Raw genomic sequence first — 21,179 nt, forward strand, 5'->3', positions numbered from 1 at the left:
CTCTCAAAACTTTTGTTTCAAATGTTATCCAGTTATATTTCTGAGTCAAAGGAGGGGTCTGCGTCTAAGACCATAGGTCTGCAGATCAGCATTATAAGCTGCCAGATCTGTAACTCCTCTTCCCATCAGTCCTCTGTATGTTCTTATAAAAAAGGTTTCTGTCCTTTATGTAACATTCAGTAACAGGGTTTGGTAACCATTTAACTCAGAAATTTCCTTTAAAATGAAAGGCAGTTTTTTGTTAGATTTTGCAGTGTAATCACTTTCTTACTTTCCAGAACATAGGGGCAGTGAACAACTTAAAAAGATTCTTAATTTATTTTTTTAATTATTTTTTTCAATCCTCATCCATTGGAAGAAAGGATAACATTTTCCTTAAATCATAGGCAAAACTAAATAATGCAGTTAATCACCAACAAGACATTAAAATAAATATAACAGGAGTATTTAGGTGACACATTGAAGACTGACATACATTTATCAATGAAAACTGACAACATTTAATTATCTAAAGGAAAAAAATAAAACCTGTATACATACTTGTCTATATCACTAAAAATTTTGGGAATATGTAAGAAAAAGAAGAAATATGAGATTTCATTTAAGACAATTTCTATTCCATAATATATATTAATATGGTAGAGGAAATTATCTTAAAAATATTGATAAAGAAAAGAAACAGAGGCCTTTTTTACATTACTTATCTTACTCTAGTTGGACTGTTTCTATGCAAATAAAGTGCATGTTTACTTCAAGTTGAGTACCTAAAACTCAGTCTACATAAACTTACTGAGCACTTCTAAAACATAAGCAGCATAATTTATTTGGCAGCATCCTAATTAATTTGTGTTTTACCACTTTAAAAGTGGAGTTGAAATATATTTTATTTTTAATAAGCCTTATGTTACTGAGCTACAGCTCTACCCTCACAGTTTTATATGACAAGCAGGATCACAGAGTAAAGGAGATAAATTAACTGTCCTAAACAATGAAGTGGATTCTCTGCTTCCCTTGGCTCTGTTATGCAGTTACTTGACCGTGCTTTTCAACTGCAGTATTTAAATAAAAAATTCTTAAATAAGAATGGCTTTAATGCTGCACATCACTTCTATGATAATTACAGTAGTATTGTTGGCACTCAGAAGTCTGTAAATATTTTTTACTGTCTACTAAAGTGTTTTAATGTGGCATTTATTAAATCAAGGAAAACTGAAAGAGAAAATAAGATGCACTACCATGAACTGAAAGATAATGAAGACAATACAGTGGCACTGATTCATAATATTTGTATACTTGTTCTACACTGAACTATGACTAGCATTTAATCATATTACCAAAAACTTTTATTCCTCTGGTCTTTGACCTCCTTTCCTTTACCACAGAGAATGAGGTGAGGTAGTTACAAACTCATTGATCTCTTTGAAATTAGGCACAAGTAAATTCTTTTTGCTGGTATTCACAGTCTTCTTCATCCTTGCACCAGGTTTCTGATAGAGCAGGAGGCAAGCATGTGAGTCAAATGTTCAGCCCATAAGAAGGAAAATATTTCATCAGCAATACATTATTACAGGTTGTAGATTTAGCACAACTTTCAGAGGGGTTGGAAATTTTCAGAGATAATGGCCTAGTCTACTTTGGTTAATTAACTACTGTAACTTTTGGCTTGGGATGTGTTATTTCAACACATTAACTGCTGAAAATAGATTTTTATATTTACATAACAGTATATAAGATCAGTAGTTTTCTTTTTTTTTTTTTTAAATTCTTTCCAACAATAATGGTCTATAGGATTGGTTTTTTTACTTGGTTTTATATGTGAATATTTCTGGCAGGAGAGAAAACTAAAATGCACATAAGCATTTTTGGATTTTTATGGTAGCAGCAAAGATCATTGTAATGTCATCTGAATTCACCACCAGAATGAGAAACAAGTATGTACTTTTTTAGCAGCCAAAATATTGTTTGCATTTTTTCTGTATTTACTTCTATTTCATCAATTATTATAGACCTTGACTGCTCCTACTTTCATATGCAGATCTGTGTAAAACTCTTCTAAAATAGTGATGTCATATGATCAAGGGAGACTTGCCAAAGAAAGTTTTACATTTTCTAAAAAGCTAGAACATATGAATATATATCATAAGATAATACATACTATTTTCTTCCTTATAGTTTTCATTTAGCCTTACTGACTCTGAGGCCAAACCCAACAATAAATCTGCAGCAATTTCCTTAGGTTCAGTGTTTTGACATAGAGAGGTTCTGAATGAGAGTCAAGATCAAAATCTGTAATCAAAACTGTATAAGTATTTTTAAGATTTTTGAAAGGCACATTTTATATTACAGGCAAAGAACAGGTAAATAGTTAATGAAAATACATTTTGAAAATAAATTTGATACATTTTAGACTGACAACTCAGCAATATGAATCGATCAAGTTGAATGACAACATAAATGCCATGCCAAGAATCCTATAATTAAGGTGGTCTTCATACAGGGGGTTAGACTCAAAAGAGTTAACTAAGAAATTTGGGCCTACAAACAAGTTACCAACATCTAAAACGATCTGTACCTGTTCTGTTCTACTTACTGGACCACAAGCTTAAGAGAATAGTACAAGATCATGTAATAGGCCTAGAGGCAATAAATTAGAAATACAGTAGGATCAGGTAGACATTTGAATAGGAGAAATAGGCCTGGAGCCAGGACCTTTTCCGAGCTTCAGTGAGCAGGTCAAGAACAATGGAAAGGAAGAAAAGTCAAGCTGAGGAAGATGAGTTAAAGCCCCCTGCCCCATGGAGGAAGATAGGAACTACCCCTCGAAATGGGGTGCCAAGAGAAGCACCGCCCCAAGCTCCGCCTATTCTCTGCCTATTTTTAATATGTATTGATAGATGTTGTAATCGTTTGAATATGCATTTAATCACATCTAAAAATTGTATAAAAGTGCTGATTTTCTGAAGAGCTGGTGAGCAAGTTTGTCCAGCGTGAGCTGGCTTGCTCCCAACGTTGAATAAACAAATACCTTGCTGCTTAAAGATAAAAAAAGTCTCTGAGCAGTTTCTTGGACCGATTTTTCGGATTCATCTTTCATAGTGGTCTTGGAATTAAAGTGAAATCTGACAGCTTCTCTGTGGAGAAAATGGAAATGGACATACATCTGACTAGACTTTAGTTGTAGAGGGATGCAGTACTCTATTTTCTTAGTTACTAATATATTTTTTGACAAAAATAAAGAAACTGTATAAACAACCAGTGTAATTAGGTTAGTAAGGTGGATATAAAGCAAAATTCAATTCAGATTCTTTCCCATTGATTAGCTCAGACTAATAGTGTAGCATACTCCCACAAACTACATTATCGATACTCACACAAAGAGAATTTCCAGAAAAAATCAGCAGCTCTAAATTTGAAGAAGCAAAAAACCCAGTAAAATCTCAGAAAACTGAGGGATTTAACTTGTATTGCCCTACTGAGTGAATTACAATTTCAACGTAGTCAGTTGTAATAATGTTTACTGCTTGTATACAGACACTTGAAAATTACTGTTACAGAAATATGTTGAAAGTAAGGCATTAAAAATTGCCACAAGAATGAAGTCTTTCAGATGTTGTAAAAGTTATCTTACCTTCTATTTGGTTGAACTATATTGCAATACACTTTCTTAACTGACAAATAAGTTGATTCTTGCTATTATTTGTATTACCATAATTCTTAGAAGTCTATTAGAGGCCAAACGTGAGCCAAGAAGACAATCCCTATCCAAAGAATTTTCAAACTAAGTAGAAGACGAGACAACAGATGGAGTGAGACAGATGGTTGGAGGCTAGGAGTGGTAAAATAAAGCCCAGAGATCATATTAGACAGTGGTTTTAGAATCTATGAATTTACCAGTTGTCAGATGCTTTGAAGATAGCATGAAAAACCAGAATTTTAATTGGCTTTCTGAGGAAATACAATGAAGACCTGAAGATATCTATAAAGGCTTCTTGTGTGGGGAAATTAACATTTTTAATATCTACCTATCTGTCTATCTATACGTACATTTATATGTTTATGCGTACAGAGATACCTGTCTGAAAATCTTGTAAACCATGATAATTTAACTTGTATTTGTACATAAGATTCCCTCACTAAGGTGAGTCAAAAGAAAAGGATAGGTGGAAGGTAATTTATATGACAGCCTGAAAAATATGATTCAGGAAACAGCTAATTTACCAGTACAAAGATATCTTTATTTTATTGCGTTTACACGGCCAGGTTTTGGTAGTGGAGGGGCTACAGGAGTGGCTTCTGTGAGAAGCTATCAGAAGCTTCCCCCATGTCTGGCAGAGCCATTGCCAGCCGGCTCCAGGATGGACCTGCCACTGATCAAGGCTGAACCAATCAGAGAAGGTAGTAATATCTTTGTGTTAACATATTTAAGAAGGAAAAAAAGTTATTGCATAGATGTAGCATGTTGACCCTGGCTGGCCACCAGGAACCCACTAAAGCTATTCTCTCACTTCCCTCTGCAACTGGACAGAGGAGAGAAAATATAATGAAGGGTTCATGCATTGAGATAAGGACCCGGAGATCGCTCACTGATCACTGTCATGGGCAAAACAGATTCGAAGTGGGGATATTAATTAAATTTATTACTAACGGAATCAGAGAAGGAGAATGAGAAATAAAATAAATCTTAAAAACATCTTTCCCCATCCCTCCTTCCTTCCCAAGTTCTACTTTCTCCTCCACCAGCAGCTCAGGGGGACGAGGGATGGGAGTTACACTCAGTTCATCACAGATTGTTGCTGCTGCTGCTCAGAGAAAGGAGTCTTTCCCCTTCTCCCTGTGGAGACAGTCCCTCACAAACTTCTCCAGTGTGAGTCCATCCCCTGGGCAACAGTTCTTCACAAACTGCTGCAACGTGGGTCACTTTTCCATGGGGTGCAGTCCTTCAAGCACAGGCTGCTCCAGCGTGGGTTCCTCTCTCCACAGGTCAGCAGGTCCCTGCCAGGACCCTGCTCCAGCATGGGCCTCCTGCAGGGTCACAGCCGCCTTCGGGCATCCACCTGCTCTGGTGTGGGTGTCCTCCATGGGCTGCAGGCGGAAGTCTGCATCCCTGTTGACCTCCATGGGCTGCAGAGTCACAGCTGCTTCATCATGGTCTTCACCACAGGCTGCAGGGGAACCTCAGCTCTGATGCCTGGATTACCTCCTCCTCCTCCTTCTTCACTGACCTTGGTGTCTGCAGAGTCGTTCACATGTTCTCACTCTGCTCTTCTCTGGTTGCAGTTTTCATCTGCCCAACAACTTTTTTTCTCCTTAAATATGCTATTATTGAGGCGTTACTATCATTCCTGCCTGCCTTGACCTTGGCCACTGGCAGGTCTGTCCTGGAGCCAGCTGGTATTGGCTGTACAGGACATGGTGAAAGCTTCTGGCAGCTTCTCGCAGAAGCCACGCCTGTAGCCCTTCTGCTACCAAAACCTGGCCACAAAAACCTGTACAACAGATAAGGGAATGGTCTGAAGCTGTGTCAGGGAGGTTTAGATTAGACATTAGAAAAAGGTTCTTCATCCAGAGGATGGTTGGGCTCTGGAACAGGCTCCCCTGGGGAGCACCAAGCCTGACAGAGTTCAAGAAGTGTTTTGGATGATACTCTCAGGCACATTGTGTGACTCTTGGGGCTGGTCCTGTGCAGGGCTAAGAGTTAGACTTGATGATCCTTGTGGGTCGCTTCCAATCCAGCATATTCTGTGTGATCTGTAATTGTGCTCAGAGAAGAGCGGAGTGAGAGAAAGCTGTGACCCCATGGGAAGCCCATGCTGGCTCCTGGTAGGGTCCCATGGACCCGTGGAGAGAAAAACCCACACTAGAGTAGGTTTCTTAGTAGGACTTGTGATCCCATGGGGGACCCACACTGGAGTAGGCTGTTTTTGAAGGACTGTACCCTCTGGAAAGGTACTCATGTTGCAGTAGTTTGTGAAGAGCTATAGCACATGGGAAGGACTTGCAACTGTCTCCTGTGGGAGGGACCCCATGCTGGAACAGGGAAAGGATTCTGCTCCCTGACCAGCAGCAGTAACAACCTGTGATGAACTGACTGTGATCCCCATTCCCCATCTCCATGTGCATCTGGGGAGAAAGAGGTAGAGCCTGAAAAGAGGGAAGGGTGGGGAAAAAGTGTTTTTAAGGTTTGTTTTACTTCTGATTATCCTGCTCTGATTTTGTTTGGTAATAAATTCAATTAAATTCCTCAAGTCAAGCCTGTTTTGTCTGTTACAGTAATCAATGAGTGATCTCTCTTTGTCCTTACCTAAACTCACGACCTTTTGTTAAATTTTCTCTCCCCTGTTCACTTACAGAGGCAAATGATAGGCATCCTGCCAGGTTCAACCCACCACTAATCTAAGTCTACCTTTTCATTCTGAAGATATATTCCCTCAAGTCAGATGATATTTTTAATCCAAATAATATTTGTGTGAACAGCTTTACTATGTGTATACTTTTGAACAGTAGCCCACATGAATCAGCTCTGTGATGGATCTCACACTCTTCTGAATGAACATAGATTATTGACAAAACTTACACTTCACATACCTCTGAGAGAAGTTTCAGGCTTTTCAGATATGAGGAACAAACAAAATTCCTGCTGCCAGTAATGCACTTTAAGCTCTGGTGGAATACTCTTGGCTCACAGATGGAAATTCTACATTGTCCGATAGTGTGTCTTGACATGACCTACTATCCAGAGTGACAAGCATTCATGGGGATAATGTTTCCCTGATTCCCACACCAACTGACAAGCATAATTAATCTTCTGCTGCTGAAGAGGAAACAAGTATTGATTCAGATGCTAAGCAAGGAGATCAAGTAATGTCAAAAAGCTTACCATGCTGTTATTGAGGAAAGGAGGAAATGCATGTTTTCTACATTTTCTCTTCTAAACTTCTACCATAGGCTTGAGTTGCTTCATTTGGAACCAGTATCAAGAACTGAAGCCCAACAACCTTCAGAAATTCTGTGGTAATATAAGTGGTAAACGTTTCTGGGAATGGTCAGTCATCAGCAGGGAAAAGCAAGTGAGATAGTGTGGTAGGTTGACCTTAGCTGGAAGTAAGGTGCCCACCAAGCTGTTCTTTCACTCCCCTCCTCAACACGACACAGAGGGGAGAAAATAAGATGGTACACAAAAATAATTGTTAATACTTTCTATATGATATAATTCTTTCTATATGAATGTCTCTTATTTTTGCCTAAATTAGACTACGTTTTTGAGGAAGCTAAAGATATCTATACTTGATAAAAAGAGTAAAAGTACTGTAAAAGGGTATAAATTCCCTCATCACATAATTAATATTAAAAAAACAGTCTGTTTTATTTGTACACTTTTGTGTTTAGTGATTGGATGTTGCATTCTGGATCAAGTGAATAATATTTGCATAGCATCTTTAAAAAAAGAAACAAAAGAAAAATAGTTCATTTTTCCTTTGACATTAATGGTATCATATCAATACCTTAGGGGAGTCTTAGAGGATAATACATCTCTTTTCTTCTCAATGTTTATATGTAGAATTGGAATTACCAGCACGGTTCATGACAGCTTTCTGAAGAAAACCCTTTTGCAGGTTTTGTGAAAAACCTTCATAGGAAGCAGGCCACATATGAAGACCAGTGTTTTCTTGAGTGGGAGGAATGTGTGAATGTGTGTAGGTATTTTAGGATTTTTTCCTGGTTTTTTTTTCACTATCTAGTACTTGAAAGGATTCAGAGTAACTGATCTTTTTAATAGCTTGGCCAACTCTTAAAAAAAGCTACTAACCTAAATGTTTCATTTTCCAAAGTCTGGATTTAGACCTCTGAAATCAGGAAGATTTTTTTCTATTTCTATTTGTTCTGTTAAATTATATTCTCAGTGACAAGGATATAGTAAAAGTAATATTTTCCTCTGATGTAAAAGAACATTATCGATACATGTCTTAATATGTTTGAGACAAACTATAGGAGAACAAATTGATTTTCCAGTGCATTTGTTATTCTCAAGACTCCTGAAATGATCAAGTGAGGAAAGCTAACAGTCCTGTTTATTAAGTCAGGCTTTCTTACATTAGATTTTCTCAGGTAATTAGTGCAGTTTTACAACTAAAATGAGGGATATAGCTTCCACAAAGAATCTAAAGGGTATACTTCCTGCTAATGTAAAAAAGCTCTAGTGAACCTACTACTATGTGGACTCATTATTTTTTTTAATCTAATTTGATGCCTGATTTTTTGTTCACTTCTCTTATGCTGATTTAGGTCATTTTCCTGAGAAAGTATGTTTCAGTCAATTTAACTATGAATTGATTTGTAAATACATGGTAAAATAGTTTACAATTAGGTTTTTCATTTAAACTTTTAAAAAACGTACTGTTATTTTTGCTTTTTCTTCCTGTTGGGAAGTATAGTATCTTCAGATGTATTTACTACAGCCTAATTGTGCTAGGCTTTGGAACTATGATACTTCCTGTTCATAATTTTTTTTCCCACATGAGTACTCTTATGAACCTGCATTTTTTCTTTATGCAGTACACTGTCATCATCTTAGAAATAAATGTGTATACATTTGCAGTATAAATAAGAAATTAATAGAAGCAGTAAAGGAAAACAAATTACAATGTTCTCAATAATTCTGTTTTCTCAAATCCCGATGAAGATTGGAGGAATCCACTCTCTTCCTGTATATTTAAAAAGAAATATATATACTTTTTAATAAGGCTGGGAATAACTGCAGTTATCTTTCAATATTTCTGTCCTGTAAACAGAACAAATGTAGCACAATGTCATACAATGAGCAAAGAGAAAGTGTCTGAAACCTATGCAGCTCCTTATAAAGACAATTACAGACCACTACAAATATTTTGTTATTTTTTTTCCTATAAGGAAAAAAATAAGGAAAAAAAATGATAGAAAGGTCATGAACTATATTGAAAATGCTAGGTTGGGTGAAACAGTAGTAAGAAGAAATACAGTAGAAAAAAAGAAAAATATTTCAAACTGTCCACTCAAAGCCTATATGAAATTTGAACTTCCTACAAACGCAGGTAACAATTCTTTTCTAAATTTAAATAAAGATTAGACTCTTTTTTAAAAATTTCTTTAATCAGAAGGTAGTTGTTTAATTTTAATGAAGATTTATTTGATATACATTGCTCTGAGGAAGTAGGAGAGAATTTATTTTAATAATTTTTGAAGACATGGGATAAAATAGCAAAAGAAGATGGGTATTCATTGAACTGTAATTTATGAAGAAATAAAAAAAAAAGGGATGAGAACAGAGAATTGAGTTGATGATTGCTGGTTTTTCCCATGGGATTAAGCAGCCTTATCTCACAGTGCCTTCAGAGGGTGTTAAGAATATTCTGAATTTCTTTTATGTACCCCGTTCATTCACTTGAAAGCATGAAAATATTCTTCCTCTATCTTTTTTCCTACTCAAATTTTAAAAATCAAACTCAATCAGTTCTGTATTGTTATTAAAATATATTTTCACTAGTGCATAAATTCCTGGTAGATAAGAAATTATATAATACCACATCCATTTCAAACATTCAAGCATTTTTAAAAGACTTATTAAAGAATATGGAACACAGCTTTTTGAACCACAATGATATTTTAGCATGGAAACAAGTGGAAAAAAATTAATGTTGGTACACTTTCAAGCTTCACAGAACAAACTCTCCAGATAACACAAGATAATCAGTAACGAAGTCTAAACTGCATTTCCATCTTCTTGTCTAAAAATGGAACTTTTCCTAGTTACAGTTTTCAACCTAATTGAAGTGTTATTGAAGATTTCTTTTACAAAGACAACTGTTATCCCTATGAAATTAAAACATTTATGAGGAACAGCTTGATGACTGAATAGTTTCTTCTTTGTAATGGTAATTATTCTTATAAAGAAGACACAAACAAAAAACGGTCTGTATCCAGTTTCAGGCACAAAACGTAAAAGAGGACATTTTTTCATCAAATATGCTAAGACTGCATATTTTCATTACAGATCATTACCTATCTGAGGTCAGACTCCCAAAGGTGCTAAAAGATGTTAAAAAGTAGCCATTTTGGAACATAACTTTGCCTATACAGATTTGTACAGTTCAACCACCTGGCTATCCAAATACGTGCATAGTTTTGATACATGAATGTTTCATTGTTAATAATATCTTGAAACAGAGGACTTTCAGAGGTTAGTTTTGATGGGAAAAAAACACCAAATCTACTGTACATGTGTGTATTTCTCTCTGTTTGAGTAGTTCTCACTATAGTTGCACCATTGCACAGGGAACTTCTTTAAGCACACACTTAGTTGTATGATGATTTAAGCACGGTTTTAGTCAAAAGTCCTGAAGTCTAGCACATGCTTAAATGCTTTAATTTCAAGATTATTTTTTATTTATAACACTACTGACGTAAATCCAAAAAATGAAGAATAAGATTGGAACTAATCTTGTCTTCTTGTACATTTCTATAAAATCTGTACAGTCTTCACAGTTTTTATAAAATCAATATTTCTTTTCCAGTAATGTAAGAAGCAAAACTCCTAGCATCTAGATCTACAAACTTTTCTTGTAGTCTCATGCTATCTGTCTGATTCTAGAGATTAATAATAATAATAGTTATTAATTTCATAGAATCATAGAATGGACCTGATTGGAAGGGACCTTACATATCATTTAGATCCAGCATCTCTGCCATAGACAGGGACACCTTTCACTAGATCAGGTTTCTAAGAGCCCCACCAACATGGCCTTATGTCATCAACCACAAAGAGAGTGGGAAAAGTAAGAAAATAATCTGTCTATGCTATCTTTATCAAAATATGAGCTAAAAAGAACCCAAACAAAACCTAACAAAACCCAAATCAACTCAAAAAATAAAGAAGTTTGCAGATGATGGTCACATGATCTTATACAGGTGTTAAAAAAGTGTTCTACTTTTCCATTGTAATGTTGTAAATCAACTGCCATCACTCAGAGAAGTCAGGGAAACCTCCATGTCCTAGATTAAAATAATATTTAATATTTTTTTTATTTCTTGTGTTTCTGAAGGTTTGGTAAACAAGAATTTCATAGATCTCTTGGAAATACCTGGAACAGATCTAACTTCCATTATTGGCCCATCACAGACCACCATGGTACCCTCTTCATCAATAACTACTTCTTACACGACTCTTGCAGTCTTCCAGAGGACAGTTGCTCCTATGGGAATAAATGAATCAACATTACATTTATAAAAACGAAACCAGAGTATGATAAAATAGAACTGTTGTTCTATTTTAGAACACATTACAACATTACATGGATTAGTTTGCATGCTTAAAATATTAACCTGCTATAGAAAATACTGAGGAAAGGGAGGGGAGGAGAGGTAAATCTGGTAATTTTTCAAAATATTTTCTCAATAATAATAATGAAAAATACCGTAGGCAACTTAAGGAGTTGCCCAATTTAGTATGTGAGTATAAAATATGACACAAAATAGACATATTTTTCTATGTCCAAAGGAAATTGTTGACTGACTAACAATTTCTGTAGCTGTAGTTAGTTTTAAGTACAGTTAAAGCAAAAAACCAGCAACCTACATCTTGAGTGCTTAATATTACTTTTCAAAAAAATCAAGAAAAAATTTTTATCCTACCATTTTGTTAGATCAAGTACAACTGAGAAAATAGATTTTGTTTTTTAAAAAAGGTCCTTTAATTATATTTAATTGATACAGTTATTATCAAAGTTTTGATAGGATTTTGATATTTGTTCCCATACTTGATAGGAATTTAAAAAGCATGAATTTTATGTAAAATAAAATAATTACAAATTAGACTGAATTCCTACCCATATATTTAACACATTTGCTTGTATTTAGAAATATTTAAATTCAAGGGACTAAAGTTTTTATCAGATGACTAATACTTAGAGGACTCTACAGGTCACAATTTAACAGAAATATTAACACTAGAAAGTAATTCCACCTAAGCTCATTTTAAAAACACAGACCTGGGTTTCCATTTTGACCTCCTTTGCTCATGTAATCTTCAGTATATCACTACTGGAGACATGTGACCTACTGAATTTCATATTTTTAGAAGATTATAAAGCCTCTAAAGTATAATGTATAAAAGTACTAATTTTACAAATCAATGACTACAGTGTATTTGTTTACAATAGATAGTACATTAAAAGTACATAGTACTTGATCTTCATGCCAAGAAGTGTTCAATAGCCATATATTCTATATTATTTCCAACTGAATCATCAGTAGGAGGCCCTGATTTGTCCACTGAACTGTAAAAGGACACATTTCAGATTGTTTAGCTTCTCATGTCTTCCTTCTCCTCTTTGAAAGAGAATTTCCAAAGACCAGACAAGATCAAGTTGTTATTAATACATCTAACTTTCTTGAAGTTGTTTGCCTGTGATTTTATTTTTGTTCAATATTAAGACTGAATTGTTCTTCCTTTTGACTTCAAATACATATATAATATTCAATATATTTGTGAAATTGCCTTCCATCAGCTCACATGTCTTCTGTTTCTTAGTGAAAGAAGGGTCAGGCCTAAAAGAGTTAACTGAGATATCTGGGCCTGGTGAGAAAGTGAGAAAGCCCTCCCTAACATCTACTCTGGCTGTGCTGCTAAGACTCGTTCTGTTGTGTTCACTGGATCAAAAACGTAGAAGAATACTAGAAGCAGTATACAATAAACCTAGGGGTAATAAATTAAGATAAGGTACGATAAGGTAGGATAACGTAGACATTTGAATAGGAGAAACAGGCCTAGGCTGAAAGCGAAGGTTTTCTCCAAGCTTCAGTAATCGTGGCAAGAACAACAGAAAGGTAGAGAGGTCAGAGTAAGAAAGATGAGAAAAAAGATCCTGAACTTGAGGCCAAAGGCCGGATGTACCCACGAAACTGAGTGTCAAAAGAAGCACCGCCCTAAGCCCTGCCTAGACTCTGCCTATCATCAATATGTATAGATGTTGCAATCATATGAATATGTATAAAAATCATGTAGGAAAACTATATAAAACCCCTGATTTTGTGTGATACCTTCGAACAAGTTTGTCCAGCACGAGCTAGCTTGTTCCCAACGTTGAATGAGCAAATACCTTACTGCTTAAAGATACAAAAGTTTCTGAGCAGTTAATCATTCTGAGGTTTTTCGGCATCACTAGTTCTGACGTAATCCCTAAATAGCAACCAAAGTCATCAGAAAACCAGAAGATAGAATTCTCTGAATTACTGAAAATATACTCCTCTTGTAATTATTTACCTCTAGGGTACTGGAAGTAAGATATCATCCTTCCACTTTCTTTGTTCTCTAATGTAGGACTTCGATTCACATCTGAAACAAACTTGTTGCTGTAATTCCGGAATAAAATTTGGTAAAACTGACTGGGTATTTGTATGATTCATCTAATTATTTTTAGCACATGCATTTTTTTCTCCACTTCATGGTTAGATTATTGCTTTGCATTCCTTTATATTTTTTTTATGAGGTTTGGCAAGGGTGTATAGTAACTGTGAGCATAAGTGAACGATTTTTTTCTTGACTTTTAAATTATATAAGCTTCTTCACACTACTGGAAAATATTACACAACAGTCTTTGCTTATCACTGTTTCTGCTACATAATTTTCTCTTATGCTTTTGTGGATAATTTTAAAAGGTCTACAGAATCTTTACCTTTTGGGTAACTGTAAATGAAAGTTTATCTACAACTGTATCTGCAAATGCACAGACAAAAATAATATAAAAGTAATTCCTTTGCCAGCACTTCACTATCTCTATTTCAATTAATTTTTGCCCTCTGTGCTAGGTATTAAACAAGCAAATAAACAAAACTCCAGACCTCTCAGATAATGTTGAAAAATCATCTAGCACAAACTAAAGATAAATTGAATACATTTCAATCATTACTGAAAGAAAGATGTTTAATCTGCCTTTCCAAACCCCCAAGAGAGGGGATTCCATAAATTACATTGCAAAATATTCCAAAGTTCTGTTTCATATATCACAAAAAAGGTATTTCTAACCACAATTTATCCAATTTGACAGAATTTTCTGAACTATGGTTCAGTATGAGGACTGGTTCCTATAACTTCTTCAAAGCTATTTTTCCTAAATGTGAAAAGACTCAAGAGTAATGTCATATTATAAAAGAAATACGAAAGAAGGAAAGAAGGGGAGAAGTAAGGTAGATTATAATAATCTTACAGACATAGTCAGGGTTCTTGTTACTTGGTACCTCCTGAAAAGGAACCTTTGCCTCATCTCCATTTAAAAAATATCCCTTCACTTTCATTCCATAAGAATGCCTTCTTTCTCTTACAGGATTGAATACACTCCATAAAATTTTCACAACCATCATAGCATCTATCATTATATTATCCTGGAACTATATACTTATTCTTCCCTTCATATTCCTGAGGCAAAGAACATTGGCAGACCAAGAGGATGTGGTACCTAGAAAATGACCATGGATCTTCTATTTCCCATCTGAAAGCTTTCCTCACAAGCTTACTCTCAGTCTCCCTCAGCTTCTTTCATCTTGAGAATCCTCATTAGTAGTAATAACATGCACATAATTAAAGCCCAATGAAGTATCAACTACATCCTTAAGCTTTTTTTTTATAGAATGACTCAAAAGCTTCTTCTTAGCAAGCATTGCACTTGGAAATTGTGTTCTTCAGGTGTGACAATGTTGTCATTGCAAAGATGGTTACTGATTTTCTTTCATGTTACAGCTAAGAGGTTGCAGACCAGCCTTCTGTTTTCATAGTATCATTCCCTCTTCCCTTTCAAAAATGTAGTTTCAGTTGTCTGTTTAAAAACACCTTTGTTTATTCTACTTCTTTTGGAGTTCTTCCTTCAATCTGGATTTTTAGTGTTGATTTGTTGGGGTTTTTTCCCCTTCTTTATTATGTTTTTGTTTTGTTTTGTTTTGTTTTGTTTTAAATTTCAGTTTTCAGTCTTTCCTCTTCTCTACTCAACCAAAAGTCTTCAATATTTCTGAATAGTCTAAGCCATGCCTCACTGAATTCTCTGAAATACTGAAATCTTTTATGCATATTTATATTCCGTCTCTCTTACTCTGTGTTTTACATTGTAAAGTTGTTTCCTTGAGAATGACTGTTTCCTGGATGCAAAACTCCCATCTGCTTTGTCTGGTAGCTCTTGACTTGAAGAATGTATTTGCAAACAAAGGATATGCTGTATCGACAAATGCAAAGAGATTTGTGTCTTGGTCACAGGTTTTTCTCCGCAAGCAAAGGGATTTTCTTATTTCCTCTGTATCCCATCCAGAGACCAGAATAAAATAGGTATCAAGGCAGCAAGTCTACTATATGCTTCATTCAAAACAGGTCTCATCCTCTATACTATTAATTCTTCTTTCGAAGAGTTTACCAGTTATTTTGCAGTAACTTTTACAGAAGCTTTTGTCAGACTCCTCTAACACTTATTACCATTTTGTTATCCATCGACACAGAGATAGCAGAGACAGTTTTTTAAAATCATATGTGTTCTATTTCTTTTCAGATTTTTCCCAAGCACAGCAAAAGTAGCTTTTACTGGAAAAGGTTTCCAGTAAAGAAATAAAGTAGGAAAGTTGCTAGCTTTTCTAGTTTAGCGGGATTTTTTGTGTTGGCTTTTTTTTCTCTTCCCAGTGTATTCTTTCCTTTTGTTTTCTGTTGTCTAAAAACTTGATAAATAAGAAGTGTTTTGGAACATTCCTGGTCCATACAGAAAGCAAGCAAGTAAACATTTATGTGAAATGAATGGTAAATTTCTTTGGATATAGAGAACTGGGTAAATGATGCATATTGCTGTATCATCATCCCCAGTTGTTATAATTAATAATTATAAAAGCTATTGCTACATGAATTTAATATAATTAAATACTTACAGATATAGTAATTTAATATAACCAACATGTTTAATGAAATATGAAATATATTATAATATGTTGCTCACAAAAAAGTAAATCAGTTTACATAGACCTTTAAACAGCAATCAACAGTGAAAGTTAAGATTGTTGATTCAAGACTAATCAGAATAATTTTCATTGCAATGACCTTAATAATTTTTGAGAACATTTTATTTCTTTCATGAATTTCCCTTAGATTTTATTATACACAAATAACACATAGATTACATACAGATAATAGCTGTTTTTTGCAGACATATGGTAAGACCAGGATGAAGATGAAGGAGAAAATTGCTTCATCAAAAAATTTTTAAAGCTAAAAATTGCTAATAACACTGATACATTAACTATGGACAAAAATTGGCCTCTTTGAGATCCACTTTGATCTGAGAGGGCTGTGTAATGTTCTCACAGTATGAAACTTATTTATGATTTTAAGAATGTGGAAAGAAGCTCTCATTAAAGACCTTAGTTCACAAATTTTTACTTTAGATGTAATTTTTTACAAGAAAAAATTACACAAATAAATGCAACTGCTAAAGTAGTCATCAAAATATTCTATGCTGTGATTGTTCTGTTATTTTATTATTTTAAATTATCTTTTTATATGTAAGGTAAAAACAAAGGGATTTTATAACATGAAAAATGTCTTCAATTTTCCAAAGAAATTTCTGGATAACTACTGAATATTACACAGTTCTGTTAAACAGAAATGAAAAAACATTTCTAATCTTCCAAGTTGCTCTCAAGATCTTGTTAAAACTTTAAGTTCTTGACATTTATTTCACAGTGACAACTCCTCCTAAATCCCATGCACTTATGGCTAAAAATGGTCACCCACTGTTTAACATACCATAATCCAGAATCCAACCTTAAATCCTTAGTCTCTTAGCCTACAGATTCAATAAGGTATTAAAATGCTTTCTTACCTTAAAACAAATAAGCTGATTATGGACTTTCCTTTAAGACTCTCCCCTGTAAGAAAGTGCTATTTCATGTAAACACTTTTTTTTTTTTTAACTTAGTAGTAATTAATATAAGTAGATTGAGAATAATAAAGGTTTCCAGACTTTCTAACTCTTGAGAGTATTTCTACTGATATCTAGGATTTAGTGGCTCCAGGTTTCCAAGCTGTTTGCAAAGAATGGAAAAATTGTAAGTATTCTGTACTAAGAAAGAACTTTCAGGACACCAAGGCTCCCTTGTTTTAAAAGAGGACATATTCTTGCCTAAGAAAGAACATATGCACCTGCCTTTAACTACTGATGGGCTTCTGAAGAATGTAACAATCAGTTGTTACATTTGACTTACCAAAATTTAAAAAACCAAACCAAACCAAACCATACCAAAAAAACCTGGAAAGTTTGCACAGGTATGTTCTCAATATAGCAGTCTATCACTTCTGTGATATATAACAGTCTATAACTTCCTCCTGAGAGGAAGAGGAGGAGCAGGCATTGATCTCTTCTCTGTGGTGACCAGTGACAGAACCCAATGGAATGGCCTGAAGTTATGTCAGGGGAGGTTTAGGTTAAATATTAGTAAAAGGCTCTTCACTCAGAGAGTGGTTGGGCACTGGAACAGGCTCCCCAGGGAAGTGGTCACAGCACAAGCACTGACAGAGTTCAAGAAGTGTTTGGACAATGCTGTCTGGCACATGGTGTGATTCTTGGGGCTCTCCTGTGCAGGACCAGGAGCTGGACTTCAATGATCCTTGTGGGACCCTTTCAACTCAGGACATTCTATGATTCTATGCTTGATAAGTAACTTTCCTTTAAATTTTCTAGCTTTTGATAGGAATCAAAGTGAAAAATTTCCTGAAACCTCACACAAAGGAAATATCAGGCTGCTCAGAATAATTCTGCTGAAGTTCACCATTATGAATTTACATGTTTTAAATATATTTGACTGATAGAAAGTCCTATTTTCAGTTTTTATAAGAATCATACATGCATCTTTGCATGACACAAAAATACAAACTTTTTTTTTGCTGATACTTTTACAGTGCTATATACTTTTACTGTACAAAGAAATAGATTAGTAGATTATCTTTCTCATTGCCAGACAAATCTAATTTTTGGTGACTACTATAAACCACATTAGCGATATTGATTGATAACTATTTATGAAAACAAACTCCAGAATAGCGTGTAGTGTAGGCATCTAAAATGGCTAAGTAAACTGATTAACTAAACATGAGTGATTTTATTGCTTGATCCTTACACTGCAGGAACTATTTAATCAGTAACTTATTCGTCAATGACTTTAAAATATAAGTGTTATTAGAATATGCCTCTGAGATAAATAGCAGAAGGTTTATTTTTATATTTGTTAAGCAACTAACTCTATAATGGCATGTTTGTAAGTTCTTGGTAATTAAAATTCATTTTTTCTTCTAAAAGGAAACAGTTGTATGGCATTGATCCAAATTGTTTCAGAGTAAATGGAAAAATACTTTTAACTTCAGTAGGTTGAATCAGGTCCTTGTAGAACAAAGACAAAAAGAAAGGAAACAGGATAACATATTTGAGACTATTATTTGAGTACCAGTAAAAGCATGTACAGCAGGAATACATTTTCATATACGTATGAATCCATTAGTAGTATAATATCTGAAACCATACACCGACCAGCAACACCATTGTGCAAGGCTTTGCAGTAGGAAATGTAGTTAACATTTCTGAGACAATATATTTTAATATTTGCTTTCACAAAATGATCCTAAAAATAATTAGTCTGTTTTTTAAATTACATGTATAATCTGTACAATTTTTTATTCCATTACTTATTATGTAGATTGCAGTATCACCATGCACTTTGTTTTCTTCCTTTTACTTTCCTTTGAAAAATCTTATTTAATTTCTTTTTCATTTGAGTAGGTTTCATGTCGCATAACTTGGCACTTGGCAGAGTTGTTAGCTTCCTCTGAGGTCAATAAAGAGATGGGTTTCCACAGGAGACTATAAACCCATGATAGAATGCAATGAGTCATTATCCTTTCTCCACTGATTTGAGTGAGAATACGAAAAACTGGATTATAGAAGAGTATTTAGATGCTTGAAGTCAGAGAACATGAGATGACTGTAGATATCTTGGTGAATAGATATTGTCTTATGTAGCTTAATAATATAACCATCCCTGTTAATTACTGTCACAACTCCACTACAGGTGCATATATCAAACAACTGCTGCTTAGCAATGTCTTTAAAATTACGTATAATTTTGCACTCCATCATTCCTCCACATCCACATTCTTATTTCCCCTATACACAAAAGCCTATCAGTTGTGAATTCATCTTTCTAATTTATCATTTTTCTTTATTGCTAAACATAGGAAAAATTTTTTAACTCTGTAATATTCTAATGATTTCATCCATTTTAAACTATGTATAAGAAGACATATATCCTTGAAGTTAAGTATATTGTATCAGCCAAATTTGATTGTATATGACTCTGGAATTTAAAAGTGCATAATCTTAAACATATTCTTAATGCTTTAAGCTCTTTTAGTGTTCATTCTTTAGCAATGATCACTTTTAATTTGTAGGGTTTTGAGACTCAGTAAAGACAATACGTACAATTCCACTTTGAAAAATCATTTAAGGCATTAGAACCATAAAGATTTTGTGATAAATTTTAGAACTGAATTGTTATGACTGTTATAGAGACACTGGTTGACATGAATCATGAGAGCAGAATAACAAAAATCTGTCCGTATCACATTCAAGAATAATTTCTTACAATAGTATATTTATTTTATTGCATAACACTATGATCAGAAGGTTATTTAAACAGAAACTAACAGCAAACTTACATGCTAAGAAACCTACTTCCCACTTTTAAAAGGGAACAAATTAAAGTTATGCTTCCAGACAGATTATGGTTTCACAATAAACAGAGTAAAATAGCTGAGAACCATACTGTCTAGAGAGGCACAATCTCTTTGTGTGCTAAGAGACTAAGGCAAAATGAAAATCCAGTTAGTCTATTATACCTCCTGCATCACAATGAGGCAAAGTCAATGCTAGCATTCACACAGATAGTCATGAGTTAGCCAGTGTTTTCCCAATCCCAGTAGCTAACCACCAGCATGTTGGAGGGGGTGGGTAGAACGTGACACTACATGACACTACTCTGCAAATATTCAGAAGGTTTTGTTTACTTCAACATGATTCACTTTGAATTTGGTACTAGTGATGGCTGTGAGCCTAAGCACCATTTTCTGTCTCCATTCCATCACAGATTCTTGCTTGCTTTAGTTTGATATCTCTGAATGAATCAGGCAAGGCAGAGAGATTGCCTCAAAATAACTTTGTTGATATGATGAAAAAGCACAATGTAATCAATCATGATAAAGAAATACGTACAGGCTATGTAACAAAGCATTAAGACTTAATGAATGGCAGCAGTCTTGCTTTGCTGTGTTTGCCAAAGTGAACAATTTGATGAATTCTATTTCCATTAGCTAGCATTTTTTAATTGTAGATGGTTTGGCTCAGTACAGTACAATTACCAGCTTTCCTTTCTTTTGATGTAACCATGAATTCTCAATTCTTGTATGCTAGTTAGTTGTTCAGAGCCAAGGGAAAGCATTTTCTCTTGATTAAACTGGTTTAAAAAGAATTTTGACTTGCTTAATTAGCTTCTCTAGAACTGGTAATAACCGCACATCCTCCACTGTGAACCATGTAATTATTGTGACATTCATTCTCTCCCTGGGATACTTTATTCCTGATGTGATCATTTCTCTTTTTTCAATTGCTGGCTGGTGGTTTAACTTCTGCTTATTAATGAGCACCATAAGACATGTTTGACTATTACTCAGGATCTTCAGTGTCCTTCCATATGATGCAAAGACTGTATCCATAAATAGAAACAGCATGCTGGTTACTAGTGATAAAGCATTCAAATAAAACAGAAAAAAAAATTCAGCAAAGCTTTTGAAATTATTGTAATATTTTGTAACTGCTTTTAAACACCCCTGTATCAGCTTGTCGCTCTACCAAATCCTTACCTCAAGTTTGCAAAGGGAGGACAGAGTGATGGAAAAAAATATCATTTCCTGTACTTTAAAAGACAGAAATCATATAGATTTCTTAAAGAACACACCGCTCTTATAATTCCCTCGACTTTTAACTGTGCTATACTTCTAAGGAGAACAGTGTAGTTTAGTTCTTCTGGTGCAAGTTAGAATGGCTACAAGCCTCAATAAACTTTTTCTTCATAGCTGG

At 34.6% G+C, this 21,179-nt stretch overlaps 1 long non-coding RNA gene across 1 annotated transcript; it reads left to right on the top strand.

Annotated features, from left to right (window-relative positions):
• The first annotated feature begins 1,837 nt into the window (after positions 1–1,837).
• LOC116780416 lies at positions 1,838–13,335 on the top strand. The gene is made up of 3 exons (XR_004354464.1): positions 1,838–1,931; positions 7,559–7,694; positions 11,076–13,335. It is a non-coding gene; the product is annotated as an uncharacterized LOC116780416 (long non-coding RNA).
• The last annotated feature ends 7,844 nt before the right edge of the window (positions 13,336–21,179 follow it).

This window comes from Chiroxiphia lanceolata, chromosome 1 (genome assembly GCF_009829145.1).
Source record: "Chiroxiphia lanceolata isolate bChiLan1 chromosome 1, bChiLan1.pri, whole genome shotgun sequence".
NCBI classification, from domain to species: domain Eukaryota; kingdom Metazoa; phylum Chordata; class Aves; order Passeriformes; family Pipridae; genus Chiroxiphia; species Chiroxiphia lanceolata.